Genomic DNA, 18,379 nt, shown 5'->3' with positions numbered 1-18,379 from the left:
GTTGAAGGGGTTGCAGCTAGTGAATTAAATAATACAGTTCAGGGGGATCTGTGATTGATGTACATTTGATTGGCAAAGAAATTGTATTAGGTTACCATGCAGATATACACCAGCCTAATGTAGAAAAAAACAAGAAAGTTAAGTTCTATGTGATGACAACAAAGTGACCTTTCCTTGATCATAAGAGAATCAAATATTTTTAGAAGCTAAAGCTATTAAGTTTATAGACATGCAAAACACTAAACAAAAACTCTTTGCTTTTAAGAAAAAAAGTATGTTTTCTCATTTCATATCCTTGGCATAAATTTTAATTCTTTCCAGTGGAACCAAAACCTCCTGAAGCCCTTTTAAGGTCATCCAAAATTTGAAATTCCCTGCCAGGCTGGAGTGGCTCAGTTGGCTGAGCATGGCCCTATGCACGAGAAAGTTTGCTGGTTCTGCTGATTTGATTTGGATTCCTGGTCAGAGCACATACCTGAGTTCTGGGTTTGATCCCCTGTTGGGGAAACCAATTTATATGTTTCTCTCTCACATTGATATTTCTATCTATCATCTATCTATCTATCTATCTATCTATCTATCTATCTATCTATCTATCTATCTATCATCTATTATCTATCTATCTATCTATCTATCTATCTATCTATCTATCTATCATCTATCTATCATCTACCTACCTACCTATTTATCTCTCTTTCTAAGCATGTCCTCCAGTGAGGATTAAAACAAACAAACAAACAAACAAACAAACAAACAAACACTTGAACTTCCTCTATTTCTGGATGAAAAATCCATTCACAAATGAGTTACTTCAAACTGTTCTTTGCCAAAATGAAACAGTACAACACCAATATTTCCTCTGTAATCTTCATTTACAACACCAGTTTCTATATCTATGAAGTGTTTTGCAGCCAAGCCAGAATATGGAGCTACTCTCCCATAGTACCCAGAAGGAGGAGCCATCTGAGTGTCGGTTTACACAGGGTTTTCTCCGTAGGTGTTACTGTATAAGCGTAGACACTGCACAGGTTGCAGCCCAGGCCGGAGCAGAGCCCTTAGACGGGGTGGTGGCACACTCTGAGAGCCCGGCAAAGCGGAGTGGCTGGCCACCCTCCTGTGCAGGCCGGGTCCTCTTGCTAGGGGAGATGGCGGTGTCTCTTCAGAACACAGTGTGACAGGGCAGAACATGGGCAGAGGTGGGAGCAGAGGGAATGAGAGGGCACAGGATGAACCCAGCTACCAGCAACGCTGGCTGGTTATTCTTAAACATCACCACTGCTTTCCTTGGCACTCTCCTTTTAGCTTGTTCTTGTTGACGGAATGTGACTCAAGGTTATTGTGTCACCTCCGTGTCGGACGCCGTTCAGATGAAGATAGCTTTCCATGCTTTCTTCTCTTGCAGCAGACCCAGTGAAGGACTTCTTGGAGACCCCAGATTAAGCATATCAAACTCAGTGACTGAGTTGTCTGGCTTTGGGGAGGGGACCATTCTCCCCACTTTCCCATGAAACTGACAGGCACCTCCCCCAAATGGGATATCTGCTAGCTCCACCCTTAGGCACCCAGTCGTCCCATCTCTAGATCAAGCATGTCAAACTCAAAGACTAACACGGCCAAATAAACAAGGTTTAAGTTTATGTGGGCTGCAAAACACCAAAAGCTTCAATTTTCATAGAAATGTAGCTTTATTTCGATAGAGACATGCTGAATAAAAAGGACTGAAAGAAATGAGTAATTGTTAACATGCTGGAAGCCAATTCCAGCATGTCAGCAGGGCTGAATCATCTGGAAATGACTGAGGGCATTTCCCCAAACCTGAAAAGGATGCATTAAATGATTGCTTGCTGCCAGACACCTGAGGGCATCTCAATCCACATATTATTGCCTCCTACTGGCCAAAAACCTGAACAACCACAGACAGTTTCTCCAATCTGACAATGGATTCTGTATACCCTTTGATGTGTATATCTACCTTGCTTTAGGACAATTTGTGTTAATACAAAGCAATGGGTCCTGAGACAAGGAGAACTAAGTTCCTTAAGCTAAGTCTTCTCTGACTCCCCATAACGCCTTTCAAAATTATGTTTTGTCTCTGGACTCTTGATTAATTTACACACAGCGCTTCTCCAGATTCCTGAACCCTTCTAGATGCTGGAACAAGGCCACTGGCATTAACATAAAATAATAGAACATTTTAATAAAAATTAATATTTTTTTCTTGAGTATTAACTTACCAACCACTGAATAACTGCACAGATTAGTAAGTGTAACACAAATAAACCTATTTTTCTTGTTCTCCGAAAGAGAAATATTTCCTGTTGCGCACACCAAACAAGTCAGTCCAAGACTAATGACTTGGCAATCGGCTGCTAAAATATCCACTGCTAATATTAGTGGAGAGAAATGGTGCACCTGTGCATAAGGTGCATAAGGGAAATGAATGCAACATGATTATAGTAATCAGTCATTAGTGAATGTTGTAGTTTGTTATTAATAACTAGAGGCCCAGTGCACAAAATTTGTGCACTGGCGGGGGGGGGGGATTCCCTCAGCCTGGCCTGTGCCCTCTCTCAGTCTGGGACCCCTCAGGGGATGACCATCTGTTGGCTGAGGCCTGCTCTCCAGGGGATTGGGTCTAAGATGGCAATCAAACATCCCTCTGGCAGCCTGGCAGCCCTCGGGGGATGTCCACTTGCCAGTGGGGAGCAGACCTAAGCTGCAGTCGGACATCCTTAGCATTGCTGAGGAGGCAGGAGAGGCTCCCACCACCACCGCTGTACTGGCAGCCATCAGCCTGGCTTGTGGCTGAGCAAAGCTCCCCGATGTGGGAGCACACTGACCACCAGAGGGCAACTCCTGCATTGAGTGTGCCCCCTGGTGGTCAGTGTGTGTCATAGTGACTAGCCATTCCCAGTCTTTCTGCTGTTAGGGTCAGTTTGCATATTACCCTTTTACTATATAGGATAGAGGCCTGGTGCACGAGTGGGGGCTGGCTGGTTTGCCCTGAATGATGTCCCGGATCAGGGTGGGGGTCCCGCTTGGGTGCCTGGCCAGCCTGGGTGAGGGGCTGAGGGCTGTTTCCAGGCTACCTGCACCCCTTTCAGGATGGGGGTCCTCATCCAGGTCCTCAGCCTGGCCCCTCATCCAGGCACCCCAGTAGAGACCCCCAACCTGAAGGGGGTGCGGGTAGCCTGGAAACAGCCCTCAGCCCCTCATCCAGGCTGGCCAGGAACCCCAGTGGATGACCCCCACCCTGAAGGGGGTGCGGGCAGCCTGAAAACAGCCATCAGCCCCTCATCCAGTGGGGTTGTGCAGCACATAGCCTTCCCTCAGTAGTCCTATTTCTGCGAGTAGAAATCAGTACAAAAGAGCAGGAGGAACTGATTGGCAGTAGCACGGTGATGCAGAAGCTCTATGTCTGTCTCATTATTTCAATCTCCAGGCAAATACTGGCCTGGTCATTGCTGAGGTACCTGGAAGGTCTACCCATACCCCAATAAATCACATTCTAGGACACAAGAGCTGACTTATAAGCCCCTCTGTGCATGAAAGGAAACATATTTTCCCTGAAATTCTTCAGGGTCTACTATAAGTTATTGGTTACTAAAGGAGAAACTGTGCTAAAGGGTATAGCCCTGCATTTAGAAAATAGGGATTATTATTCCCAATTGTCATAGAAAATCTTTCTTTATGTATGTGATTTCCCTCCTCCCACCCCCTTAAACTTTATAGAACATTTCAAACATAAAACAGAGAAAATAGTGTAATGGACCATCACCAAGCTTCAACAATTATCAACATGTGGAAATCTCATTTCACCTTTCCTCTTCACACACACACACAACTCCACTGCACTGACAAGTTCCAAACTTCATATTATTACATCCATGCGTATTTTAGTATTGTATCTCTAAAAGATAAAGACTATATTTTTATAAAGACTCTTTAAAGAAACACATAACCATAATGTTATTATAATACCTAAAAATGCATTAATATTATCAAATATTCAGTGTTCAAATTTCCCCAGTTTTCTCATAATTATTTTACAGTTTAAAGAAATTAGTACCCAAGGCTTCCCAGCAAGATAGCAGCATACCAATATGCTCAATTAATATTTGACAAAGGAGGCAAGAACATACAATGGAGCCAAGATAGTCTCTTCAATAAATGGTGTTGGGAAAATTGGACAGATATATGCAAGAAAATGAAACTAGACCAACAACTTACACCATACACAAGAATAAACTCAAAATGGATAAAGGACTTAAATGTACGACAGGAAACCATAAAAATTCTAGAAAAATTCAAAGGCAACAAAATCTTAGACATATGCCGAAGCAATTTCTTCACTGATACAGCTCCTAGGGCACTTGAAACTAAAGAGAAAATGAACAAATGGGACTACATCAAAATAAAAAGCTTCTGCACAGCAAAAGAAACCATCAACAAAACAACAAGAAAACCCACTGCGTGGGAAAACATATTTGCCAATGTCATATCTGATAAGGGCCTAATCTCCAAAATTTATAGGGAACTCATACAACTTAACAAAAAGAAGATAAACAATCCAATCAAAAAATGGGCAAAGGATCTAAATAGACACCTTTCAAAAGAGGACATTCAGAAAGCCCAGAGACATATGAAAACATGCTCAAAGTCACTAATCATCTGAGAGATGCAAATCAAAACAACAATGAGGTACCATCTCACACCTGTCAGACTGGCTATCATCAACAAATCAACAAACGACAAGTGCTGAAGAGGATGTGGAGAAAAAGGAACACTTGTGCACTGCTGGTGGGAATGCAGACTGGTGCAGCCACTATGGAAGACAGTATGGAGTTTCCTCAAAAAACTGAAAATGGAACTCCCATTTGACCCTGTGATCCCACTTCTAGGAATATATGCCAAGAAACCAGAAACACCAATCAGAAAGGATATATGCACCCCTATGTTCATAGCAGCACAATTCACCATAGCTAAGATCTGGAAACAGCCTAAGTGCCCATCATAGATGAATGGATTAGAAAACTGTGGTACATCTACACGATGGAATACTATGCTGCTGTAAAAAAGAAGGAACTTTTACCATTTGCAACGGCATGGATGGAACTGGAGAGCATTATGCTAAGTGAAATAAGCCAGTCAATGAAGGAAAAATACCACATGATCTCACTCATTCATGGATAATAAAGACCATTATAAACTTATGAACAATAATAGATACAGAAGCAGAGCTGCCTCAAACTGATTGTCAAACTGCAGCAGGAAGGCCAGGGAGGGTTGGGGGGCAGGAGGGTGGGGGGTAAGAGATCAACCGAAGGACTTGTATGCATGCATATAAGCATGACCAATGGACATAAGACACTGGGGGGGTAGGGGGGGCTAGGGGATTGTCAAGGGCAGGGGGGAAAAAAGGACACATATGTAATACCCTTTGTAATACTTTAAGCAATAAAAAAAAACACACATAGCAGCATAGATAAACACAGTACATGCCACCTCCTAAAACCATATCAAAATTTATAACTAAAATACAAAAAAAACCTCTTTCCAAACCACCTGAAATCTAGCTGAACAGAAGTCCTACAACTAGGAAATTAAAGAAGTACATTGAGACTGGTAGGAGGGGGTGCCTCTCCTACCAGCCAGGATTGTGGCTGCGTGATACAGAGTCCCAGGAAGTTCCTCTTAAAGGGCCCATACACAGACTTACTCGACACACTCCCTCTGAGTTCCAGCTTGAAAGGAACCTGAGACATTCAGGGAGGAATTAACTTGTCTGGAATCAGGACAAAAGCTGGAGGGGCAGCTTTCTCCCAGACAGAATGCTGGCAGAGGCAAGTATTCCCTTCGCGGAGTCCTCCCTGCTACAGAGCTGACAGGCTGGGCCATATCTGAATCTCCATCAGTCTGGCTCACACTTTTCACCCTGCCCTGGTGATGCTCTGAGACCCTGCCCCTCCCTGCTTGTACGTTCATCCAAGCCATTTTTAGTGACTTTTCCATACAACTGACCTCTCTTGCCTCATGCTTTGGACTTTCCTAAAATCAAACAAGCAGCAGCTGGCATCAGTTCACCCCATACTTCCCAATATGTGGCCCAGGCCCATCACTAGTGGTAGCTCACCTTGGTTCACAGCTTGGCTTCTCCTGGGCACCTCCAAGCTCAACACAAGAGACAGCTATCTGCAGATTGCATTGTAGCTTCTGCTGGGTAGCCCAATACAGGGCACAGGCAGAGGCTGACTTTGCATCTCCAGAGGCTTCAGAGCCAGTGTGCCCAATGGTCAAATTTGACCATGCCAGATTACAATTCTACCACGTCCACAATCAACACACTCAAGGGGCAGACCTGGAGAGCACCAGAGCCCCACTAAAGCAAATCTTGCTCCATGGGGTCAGCTCCCACACAGCAGCTCTTCAGCTGTAGTTGCAGCCAATCCTTGCAACTGATTGGCCTGGGGGTCAATCCCTCCCAGAGATGCCAACATATATCAAGGCTCAACTACAATAGGACAGTGCACACAGCTCACACATGGGTGCACCTGAAGTGTCCAGCTCAGGTGACTGGAGAGGCTGAGCCACTGGGTCCTACAGGACACCTACAAGATGACACTACCAAGTCTGGGAGACATAGCAGATCTACCTAATACATAGAAACAAACATAGGGTACAGCTAAAATTCAGAGACAAAGAAACATCCCAAATGAAAAAATAGAGACATTTCCAGAAAAAGAACTAAATGAAATGGAAGCAAGAAAACTAACAGATACAGAGTTCAAAACAATGATTGTAAGGTGCTCAAGGAACTTAATAAGAACTTCAAGGAACTTAGTGAGAATTCCAAGGAAAGTAGTGAGAACATCAACAACATAGGAAAGGACCAGTCAGAAATGAAGGATGTACTAATTGAAATAAAAAATAATTTACAGGGGATAAATAGTAGAGTAGAGGACACCAAGAGTCAAATAAAGAATTTGGAATATAATGAAGCAAAAATCACCCAATCAGAACAGCAAAAAGAATCCAAAAATATGAAGATAATGTAAGGAGGCTCTGAGACAACTTCAAGCATACCAATATTCACATCATGGGGGTGCCAGAAGATGTGAACAAGAAATTGAAAGAGGCAGACTTAAGAAATTGAAAATCTATCTATCTATCTATCTATCTATCTATCTATCTATCTATCTATCACTCAATCAGAGAATCAAAAAGAAAAAAACATTAAAAAAACAGCAGGACAGCTTAAGGGAGCTATGGGAAAACATGAACCATAACAATATTCAAATAGCAGGTGTGCCAGAATAGGCAGAAAGGGAGAAAGGGATAGAGAATGTGTTTGAAGAAATAATGGCAGAAAACTTCCCTAACCAGGTAAAGGAAAAAGTAACACAAGTTCAGGAGGCACAGAGAACCTCAAGCAAAAAGAACCCAAACAACTGCATGCCCAGACACATCATAATTAAAATGCCAGAAATTAAAGGTAAAGAGAGAATCTTAAAGGCAGCAAGAGAAAAGCAATCTATTATCTACAAAGGAGCCCCCATAAGGTTGTCAGCTGATTTTTCATCAGAAACTCTACAGGTCAGAGGGGAATGGCATGAAGTATTCAAAGTAATGAAAAGCAAGGATCTGAAACCAAGATTACTATATCCAGCAAGGCTATCATTCAAAATAGATGGTGAGGAGAAACCAAGATGGCGGCATAGGTAAACACCGGAGATTGCTGCCTCGCACAACCACTTCAAAAATACAACTAAAAGACGGAATGGACATCACCCAGAACCACAGGAAGACTGCCTGAGTGGAAATTCCACAACTAGAAGGAAAGAGAAAAGCATACCGAGACTCAGAGGAGGCACAGTGCAGAAGTGAAATACTAAGGTGCGGAGGTGCGCGCAGAGCGGGCTGGTGGCTGAGGACACGGTTGTCTGTTTCAATCAGGAGGGAGTCTCAGGCTTCTGAGCTCCAGTTCCGGGCGAGTCTCTAGGGACCCAGACTCATACGGGAGAAGTGGGAATGTCTGGCAGCGGTTGGAACTCGAGGGCAGCTTTCTCTCTGAGGTTTGCAGTGGTTTCTGGGACACTGAGAGGCAGAGCCTCTGGGGACGGGACTGAGAGCAGCCATAACTGCTCGCTCCGCCCGCCCTGTTGATGCCCTGGGACCCGCCCCGCCCAAGCCTTGCACAGAGGCATTTGCGGGATAGCCTCAGGCAAAGGCTAGATTAGCACCTCCCTAGAGGACAGAAGTTCTCCCACTGCAGACACAGATGATTCTCACAGCCAGTTGGCCTGGAGGTCAAATCCCTCCCAGTGTTACCTACAACAATCAAGGCTTAGCTACAATAAGACTGCGCACAAAGACCACAAGGGTGTGCACCAAGAGTGTCTACCTCAGGTAATTGGGACACTTAGCACAGAAAGCCACTCTATCGACACAGCGAAGAATAAAAAATGCCGAGACAAAGAAAAAGGACACAAATGACAGAACTGGAGGAAAGCAGGCTGCTGGATATAGAATTCAAAACCACACTTTTGAGGTCTTTCAAGAGTCTTCTAGAGACTGCCGATAAACTTAATGAGATGTACAAGAAATCTAATGAGACCCTCAGTGTTGTGATAAAGAACCAACTAGAAATTAAGCATACACTGACTGAAATAAAGAATATTATACAGACTCCCAACAGCAGACCAGAGAAGCACAAGAATCAAGTCAAAGATTTGAAATGCAAAGAAGCAAAAAACACCCAACCGGAAAAGCAAAATGAAAAGAGAATACGAAAATACGAAGATAGTGTAAGGAGCCTCTGGGACAGCTTCAAGCATACCAACATCAGAATTATAGGGGTGCCAGAAGATGAGAGAGAGCAAGATACTGAAAACCTATTTGAAGAAATAATGACAGAAAACTTCCCCTACCTGGTGAAAGAAATAGACTTACAAGTCCAGGAAGTGAAGAGAACCCCAAACAAAAGGAATCCAAAGAGGACCACACCAAGACACATCATAATTAAAATGCCAAGGGCAAAAGACAAAGAAAGAATCTTAAAAGCAGCAAGAGAAAGAAACTCAGTTACCTACAAGGGAATACCCATATGACTGTCAGCTGATTTCTCAACAGAAACTTTGCAGGCCAGAAGGGAGTGGCAAGAAATATTCAAAGTGATGAATGCCAAGAACCTACAACCAAGATTACTTTATCCAGCAAAGCTATCATTCAGAATTGAAGGTCAGATAAAGAGCTTCACAGATAAGGAAAAGCTAAAGGAGTTCATCACCACCAAACCAGGATTATATGAAATGCTGAAAGGTATCCTTTAAGAAGAGGAAGAGGAAGAAAAAGGTAAAGATACAAATTATGAACAACAAATATGCATCTATCAACAAGTAAATCTAAGAATCAAGTGAATAAATAATCTGATGAACAGAATGAACTGTTGATTATAATAGAATCAGGGACATAGAAAGGGAATGGACTGACTATTCTTGGGGGGGAAAGGGGTGTGGGAGATGCGGGAAGAGACTGGATAAAAATCGTGCACCTATGGATGAGGACAGTGGGTGGGGAGTGAGGGCGGAGGGTGGGGCGGGAACTGGGAGGAGGGGAGTTATGGGGGGGGGGAAAGAGGAACAAATGTAATAATCTGAACAATAAAGATTTAATTTTTAAAAAGTAGATGGTGAAATAAATAGGCTAAAAAAAAAAGGCTAAAGGAGTTTATCACTACTAAACCAGCACTGCAAGAAATGTTAAAGGGACTAGTCTAATGAGAAGAAGAAATAGAGAGAGAAAAACATAGGCATATGGAATTAAAATGGCAATAAATAAGTACCTATCAATAAAACCATAAATGTAAATAGATTAAATGTTCCAATCAAAAGACATAGGGTAGCTGAATGGATATGAAAATATGACCCAACTATATGCTGTCTACCAGAGACCCACATCATAACAAAAGACACACAGGATGAAAGTGAAGGGATGGCAAAAAAATTTCTAGGCAAATGGAACTGAAAAAAGCTGGGGTAGCAATACTCATATCTGACAAAATAGACTTCAAAATGAAGGCCATCACAAGAGACAATAAAGGTGACCACTATATCCTAAGAAACCCAAAACACCAATCAGAAAGAATGTATGCACCCCTATATTCATAGCAGCACAATTAACAAGCTAAAATCTGGAAATAGTCCAAGTGCCCATCAGTAGATTAGTAGATAAAAATGCTGTTGTACATTTACACTATGGAATATTATGCAGCAGTAAAAAAATAAGAATCTCTTACCCTTTGAGATGGCATGAAGGGACCTATAAAGTATTATGCTAAGTGAAATAATCCAGTCTTTTTCATACGTAGAATCTAATGAATAAAATAAACTGATGAACAAAAGAGATCCAGAGACATAGGAGCATGGAACAGACTGTTGAATCTCAGAAGGAAGGCGGTGGTGGGTGGGTGAGTGGGAAGAATTTGTATGCGTATATGCATAACCTATGGACACAGACAATAGGGTGATGAGGGCCTGGGATGGGGGGTGGGGTTGAGTTAGAAGGGGTTAAAAAAATATATGGTACAGCCCAGCTGTGTGGATCAGCAGTTGAGTGTCAACCTATGAACTAAGAGGCCCAAGTTCAATTCCTGGTCAGGGCACATGCCTGTGTTGAGGGCTCAATCCTCAGTTGGTGTGTGTGTGTGTGTGTGTGTGTGTGTGTGCAGGAGGCAGCCAATCAATGATTCTCCCTCATCATTTATGTTTCTATATCTCTCTCCCTCTTTCCTCTCTGAAGTTAATAAAAACATATTTTTAAAATTATGGTATAGCCCTAACCGGTTTGGCTCAGTGGTTAGAGCGTCAGCTGCAGACTGAAGGGTCCCAGGTTCGATTCTGGTCAAGGGCATGTACCTTGGTTGGGGGCACATCTCCAGTGGGGAGTGTGCAGGAGGCAGCTGATTGATGTTTCTCTCTCATCGATGTTTCTAACTCTCTATCCCACTACCTTCCTCTCTGTAAAAAATCAATAAAAATATATTTTAAAAAATAAAACTATGGTATAGCTATCCAATAAAATATAATTCAATTATTATAAACTAGAGGCCCGGTGCATGAAATTCATGCACGGGTAGGATCCCTAGTCCTGGCCGGCAATCAGGGCTGATCTGTGGGGCAACTGGTGGGGCGATCGGGGCCCCCACTCCCACATGCCTTGGCCTGGCGCTGCCTGCTCACTGGTCCTGCCCACGCTGCCGCCACCAGTCACCATCTGTGGGGTGACCAGAGGGGTGATCAGAGCCCCCACTCACACCCACCTTGGCCTGGTGCTGCCCACTCGCCGGCCTCGCCCCCCTCTGCCATCACCGGTTGCCATCTGTGGGGCAACCGACGGAATGATTGGGGCCTCCCATTTACCTGCTCCACCATCCCGCCATGGTCCCACTCTCCTTGGGGCCCATCAGGGCCAGCAGTGCCTCCACTGCCACCTGCTACCAGCGCCACATCGCTGACCCCCTCCATGTTCCACGTCGCCACCTGGTGGTCAGCACACTTCTAACTCCTGGTCGGTTGAACTCCCACCTGTGGGGACAATTTGCCTTTTATTATATAGGATGATGTAGATCTATATTTGATATGGAAAGTTATTCACATTTTTAAGTATAAAAAGCAGAGCATAAAATACTTAGTGTAAAATTTAATTTGGGGGAGACTAACTGTCCCATATCTGCATTTGTACATTTACACAAGAAAGTATATATCCCAAAATATTAATATTGCTTGATTCTGGATGGCTAGGTTAAAGGTATTCTTGCACTGACCAGTTTGGCTCAGTGGATAGAGCGTTGGCCTGCAGACTGAGGGATCCCAGGTTCGATTCCGGTCAAGGGCATGTACCTTGTTTGGGGGCACATCCCCAGTGGAGGGTGTGCAGGAGGCAGCTGATCGATGTTTCTCTCTCGTTGATGTTTCTAACTCTCTATCCCTCTCCTTTCCTCTCTGTAAAAAATCAATAAAATATATTTTTTTTTAAAAATAAAGGTATTCTTAACAAATCTTCTCCCCTCCAACCTATAACAACATCAATACAAAATAAAATGCTATATACAGTCATCTCATCAGTCTACAATGTAATAGGGCTGTACAATATGGCTATATTCATTTGCAAATATGTATCCCGATATCTGAAAAGTTCATTTTTCTCCATAGATTCTCTTCTCTGATATTTCCTGTGACCCCAGGTTGACTTAGTAAATCCAAAAGGGTCAGTTCAGGACACCCTTAATAAAATCAGCTGACTTTCTTTTTTTTTTCTTTTTAGCAAGACTTTCTTGGTCAAAGAAGCAATATGTTGATTTATGTTCTAGTATTAGCACTTATCTCTTTGCAGGCCAGTAGCTAACAGTTCCATAACTGGAAGCATTAAAGGGTAAATACAACATAGATACAAAGCCACCTAGGCCAGCTGCTTTTCAAATGTTAGGCTTAAATTACTCTTCTAATCTCTTCCATAGGTGTTGATCTGTTTAGATTTTCTTCTTTTTCTTGGATCAATATTGGTAAGTTATATTTTACTAAGAAGCCATCAATTTCCTCTAATTTTTAAATGTATTGCTAGAGGGTTGCACATACTATCTTACAGTTTTCTGAATCTCTTATATCTCTGTTTTAATTCATAATGAGCAGATGGAGGAAGATGTAGTAAAATAAATTGAGAAAAAAAGGTCAAAAAGGTTAGAGCTGAACCAGAAGAGTTGAATACTGTGCTAGGCACTGCAGATGCAAAGATATGCAAGCCCCAGGGACCTCATATTTTGTCTCTTTTAATTATCCCGAATTACTTTCATTGCAAATTGCTATTTGAAGAAGTATATACTATTCTGTTTATTTTGCTTATGGAATAGTCTCGATAGAGGCTGGCCAAGGGTTTTCCACATATTCTTCTTTGTTGTTTGTTTTAATTTTTTTTCATTCAAAAATTTTAAGAAAGATCATAAGGAAGTGACACCTTTGCATTCACAGGCTGACCTTAAGATTTATATAGTAAAATCAGTACTTATTTATTACTAGAGGCCCAATGCATGAAAATTCATGCACTGGAGGGGAGGTCCCTCAGCCCGGCCTGCCCCCCTCACAGTCTGGGAGCCTTCAGGGGCGGGAGGCGACCTGGCCATCAGGGGAAGGTGATGCCCCCATCACACCTCTGCTGCTGCCACTGCTGGCAGCACAAACCTTGGCCAGCCCTGGTTACCTGATCCTCGGGTGGCCCTGGGTGGCTGGGCAGCCACCATCTGAGGTTTGCCTGTGCCTTGGGCCTGCCCTGGGCGGCTAGGGGTCTGAGGGGACTGGGGGACTCTGGAAGCAGGCATGTGGCAGGGCTGAGGGGACTAGGCACCGCCATCTTGTGGCTGTGGGCACTGCCATCTTTGAGGGTATGGCAGTCAATTAGCATATTCCCTCCTTATTGGCTGTGGGTGCCACCATATTTGCAATGGCATGAAGGTTAATTAGCATATTCCCATTTTATTAGATAGGACTAACTAGTATTAATAATACCTAAGTTTACTTACTTTACTTACTTTGGACTTAAAGAACAATTTATCAATTAGTTAATCAAGATTTTGCAATTATTCATAAGGTAAAGTTGGTCCAATTTATATGAGTCTTTAAGTGATATTTCAAATCTCACTGTTGCTCCTGCTTTGGGTTTGTTAAGGCCTTCTCACATCCCTTCCTGCTCCCTTCTGTACTGTGGGGAGTTCCTCAGGCTTGGGAATTCTACCTCTGAAATTTCTTCTATCTCCACATTGGCTGCAATATTTAGAAGAGTTGTATTGCAATGCAAAATTCTGCTATTGTCAATAGGAAAAATTTTAAAGAGTAACATTAATTTTAAGGCCCATCTTTCCATCTTCACCTTTTTACTAGTTGATAGTATATCCTACCTCTTCCTCAAACTCTGTTTTTCAGTAATCTGGAGACTCTTCATCTCTCAGAAGACATCCTCTAGGGCACCATCATTATGTGACATATTCACCAAAGTTTTAAAAGGCATTCTTATAAATTTGTTTACTCAGTCATATTTATTTCTTGGGCTTTCTACATACATACAAACAGTTGTGTTAAATAACTGTTAGATAAAAACTTCAAAGTATTTTTCTTCCCTGTAGGACTTGCATAAACAGAAGTCAAAGTCTTTTGGAAAAAACACATGGAAGATAGAAGTTTAGGCAGCAAACCATGGATAAGAAAAGACTCTAGAATCTAGATGGTATTAAGAACCTTCTGAGTTTCCCTGAAGTCATTCTGAGCTCCTGGTGAGTGTGCCTGGTAAGAATGTCCTGGATGCTACAGATTGATGTGTCCATTGTATGCTCTGTGGGACAGTTGCCCAAGATCAAGACCGCCTCATTAATATAAAATCAATTAGTTGTTTAGTTTATGAACATTAATATTCACTATCATGTTCTTGAGTTCATCCAAGTATAAGTGCATCACTTTAGGTTCTTATCCTATTTCTGCCACAGACTGCTAAGTAATTCTGAGCAAGTTACTCAGGCTCTCTGAGCCTCGTAAACCACGGCTGCAATAATTGAGGGGTTGCTCTAGATCAGGGGTCCTCAAACTACGGCCCGTGGGCCACATGCAAATACAAATATTGTATTTGTTCCCATTTTGTTTTTTTTACTTCAAAATAAGATATGTGCAGTGTGCATAGGCATTTGTTCATAGTTGTTTTTTTTAAACTATAGTCCGGCCCTCCAACGGTCTGAGGGACAGTGAACTGGCCCCCTGTTTAAAAAGTTTGAGGACCCCTGCTCTAGATATAATAGCTAAAATTTATTAAATGCTTACTATTGCTAAATACTGATCTGAGTGCTTTTCATGGATTATTTCATTTAATCCCTATGAGATAGGTTCTATTATTTCCTTCATTTTACAAATGAGGAAACTGAGGCCCAGAGAGACAATAACTTGCTCAAGTTTCTTGGGGCAAAAAAAAAAAAAAAAAGAATCTAAGTCAAAGCCAAAAGCTAATGCTCTTGGGAAGTACAATTCCAAGACAGCAAAAGTTAAGGAAAAGAGAAGTGAGGCAGGGAAGTTTGGGAAGCAAATGCAAGGTAATGTGTTACCACACTAGCTACCACTTTACGATGAGCCAGAAGCAATCCAACCAGCCTCACAGCAGGAGCAGATCCTGGCCTCATGGAACATCTCCGCACGGCTGCATGGGAAAACTACACTGCGAAGGGTCCATTGGAAAGAAAAGGGGAGAGGGAGTTTGCTGCTAGCTCGCCCCTGTCTTTTTCCCAATAGCTCAAGTTTGCCCCAAGGGAAGTCAATAATCCCACATTTCTGGGGCCATCATCTGGCCTCTTTGGAGAAGCTAGATTCCATGCCCTGTGGGTTGGCACTTCATCTGAATCTGGAAATGGTGGGAGAAGCCATACACTAGTTATGTAGCAGGTGGCAGACCTGTGTGGGCCACACGCAGGAGCTGAGTAAGACTGGTGAGGCTGAGAGATGAGGCTGGACAGCACGTCCGATCTAAATCTAGATAACCTGACTCTAGGACTGAAGATCACTATGCTACAGATCTCTGACAGGCCTTAAGTGTTTTCATTGTTATGGGCAGGTGTATATATAGGACCAATCTCCTCCCAGGGTTTAAGACGTACTTAACAATATCCCCTCTGTTATCTTCCTAGTGAAATCTTATATTCAGATAACAAATTATACAAATCACAATCACTCCTCTAAACTGTTTTTGTGCATGTATATGTTTCTATTGCTGCATATGTGTTATGTATTGGTATAGACCTGTATCACACCAGGCTACATGCTGACTGAAGGCAGGACCCTGTTGTCTTTTCAGATCCTATAGCCCAGGTCTGTCTAGAGAAGGCATTCAATAAATGTCTGTTAGGCTGAATGATACACAGTTTTACACCAGAGTAGACTCTTTTACTTTTAATTTTTCAAGTTATAAAAATACTGCAAACATAGTACAAAGAGTTCCTATGTGGCCCACACCCACTTTCCCCTATTATTAATATCTAACATTAGTATGGTACCTTTGTCACAATTAGTGAACGAATTTTGATACATTATTATTAAATAAAGTCCTTACTTGTTATGGAAAATTTCCCCAAGTAGAGAGACCAGAGACAGAGTCTGACAACTCCAGCATTACGTCAAGTTTATTAAGGGAATTTACATACAAGGTGTATCTTTTTTTAAAAAAAATATATTTTATTGATTTTCTACAGAGAGAAAGGGAGAAGGATGGAGAGCTAGAAACATCGATGAGAGAGAAACATCGATCAGCCACTTCCTGCACACCCCCCACTGGGGATGCACTCATAACCAAGATACATGTCCCCGACAGGAATCGAACCTGGAACCCTTCAGTCCACGGGCCGATGCTCTATCCACTGAGCCAAACTGGTCAGGGCTACAGGGTGTACCTTGAGTGATAGAAAGATGACGTGGATATCCTCCCTGCCAGGTGGCAGGCACTAAGGGATTGTATAGAACAGGGCACGATGGAGAGGGATACTGGGGCCTGACCCACGCCAGGGAAGGGGAAAATGCCTCACATCCTTGCCCAGGGCAGGGCCGGGGCCTATTCCAGGATCCAGCACATCTGGGCATAGGGGAGTCATGGAGCAGTCTCTCCTCCACAATACTTTATTCGGATTTTCTTTGTTTTTACCAAATGTCATTTTTTTTCTGTTCCAGGGTCTCACATTTCATTTAGTTGTCCCCTTCGGCTTTTGGCCGGGACAGTTTCCCAGACTTTCCCTGTTCTGAGCATCCTTGGCAGTTTTAAGAGGGCTCGCCAGCCGCTTTGTAGGATGTACTTCAAAGTGCCTGATGCTTTCCTTCTGATTTGACAGGGGTTAAGCGTCCTGGGGCGAAGATCACAGGACAAGGTGACATTCTTGTCACACCGTATAAGGGTGCACACTCTCTGTATGTCCTATCACTGTGGATTTTGACCGTCATCACCTGCTAAAGTAGGGTTTGTCAGGTTTCTTCACTCTAAAGTCACTATTTCCCTCCCCCCGCCCCCTTACCACACGATACTCCTGGGAAAAAAGTCAGTATGTGCCGCCCACATTTAAGGAGTGGGAGTTACGTGCCACCTCCTGAGGACTGAGTTACATAAATTACTTGAAATTCTTCTTGGGGGAGGTTTGTCTATCCTTTCCCATTTATTTATTTATGTCAGTCTGGACTCCTGGATATTTATTCCATAGTTTGGATTCTACTCCGTTATTACTTTATTTTGTTGCTCAAATGTTCCACCTTTGGCCACTGGGGGCTCTTTTATTTGGCTCCTTTGTCCCTTTCACATACTTCCATCGTTGTGCAGGTGTTTTTGTTTTGTTTGTTTTAGCACTTCTTTACTGTCTGCTTTTACAGATGCTCCAGGCTCATCCTCTATATCCCCTAACCTACTGCTAGAATCAGCCATTTTTCCAAGGAGCCCTAGTTCCTTTTATGGAAGAACTAGAGGCCCAGTGCACTAAATGTGTGCACTGGTGCAGTCCCTAGGCCTGGCCGGCGATGGAAGTGCAAGCATCTGGCATAGAAGGGCAGGTCCCAGCCAACCTCTGGCCCTGGGCAGCACCTGGGCCCCTGGGCCCCCACATGCCCCCCTCCACCTGAGTCATTGGCCCCCACCCAGCTCCCTCACCACTGGTCACCATCTGCAGGGCAATCGGCAGGGCAATTGGGCCCCGCTCACACCCGCCTTGGCCTGGCGCCGCCCACTCACCTGCTCCACCATGCTGCTGCAGTCCCACTCTCGCTGGGGCCCATCAGGGCTGGCAGCACCTCCACTGCCGCTTGCTGCCAGCACCACGTCACCAACGCCTGCTATATTCCGTGCCACACCCTCGTGGTCAGCGCACATCATAGCGAGTGGTTGAACTCCTGGTCGAGGGGACAATTTGCATATTAGACTTTTATTATATAGGAGGAAATATTATAAACCATAATTGGGGCATTCAGTGTGCTCATTGCTACTGGTGTTCCTGCTATCAAGCCCTCTCAGAGACATAGGGAAATATATGGGTATACACTAATTGGGACAGCTCTTTAATCTCGCATGTTTTAAAAAATTAGAGCATTTAGACTTCTCTGGTCATTCACTCTCAGACTCTTGCTTTCTTTCCTCCTGCCTGTTCCTTTGTGCCAGTCCAGACCAGTTTGTCTTGTCCCTTCCTTGACCTGTTCCTGTCTCCACCCTCTGCTGCCGCATGCTGACCCCTACAGGCTGCATTTCCTAGGCTCCCATGTCAGCTGGCTTCTGGCTGAGTTCTGCCAGTGGCAGGTGGAGGGCAGCACCTCCAGCTGCAAAGCCATCTCTT

The 18,379-nt window shown here is 43.4% G+C and overlaps 1 pseudogene; it reads right to left on the bottom strand.

Moving 5' to 3' along the window:
- Positions 1-307: 307 nt before the first annotated feature.
- On the bottom strand, positions 308-17,922 carry LOC132226691 (deoxyuridine 5'-triphosphate nucleotidohydrolase-like; annotated as a pseudogene).
- Positions 17,923-18,379: the final 457 nt, after the last annotated feature.

The sequence above is a fragment of the Myotis daubentonii genome, chromosome 2, assembly GCF_963259705.1.
Source record: "Myotis daubentonii chromosome 2, mMyoDau2.1, whole genome shotgun sequence".
NCBI classification, from domain to species: domain Eukaryota; kingdom Metazoa; phylum Chordata; class Mammalia; order Chiroptera; family Vespertilionidae; genus Myotis; species Myotis daubentonii.
The sequence above is the reverse complement of the archived record's forward strand: the minus strand, read 5'-3'. Positions and strand labels throughout refer to the sequence as shown.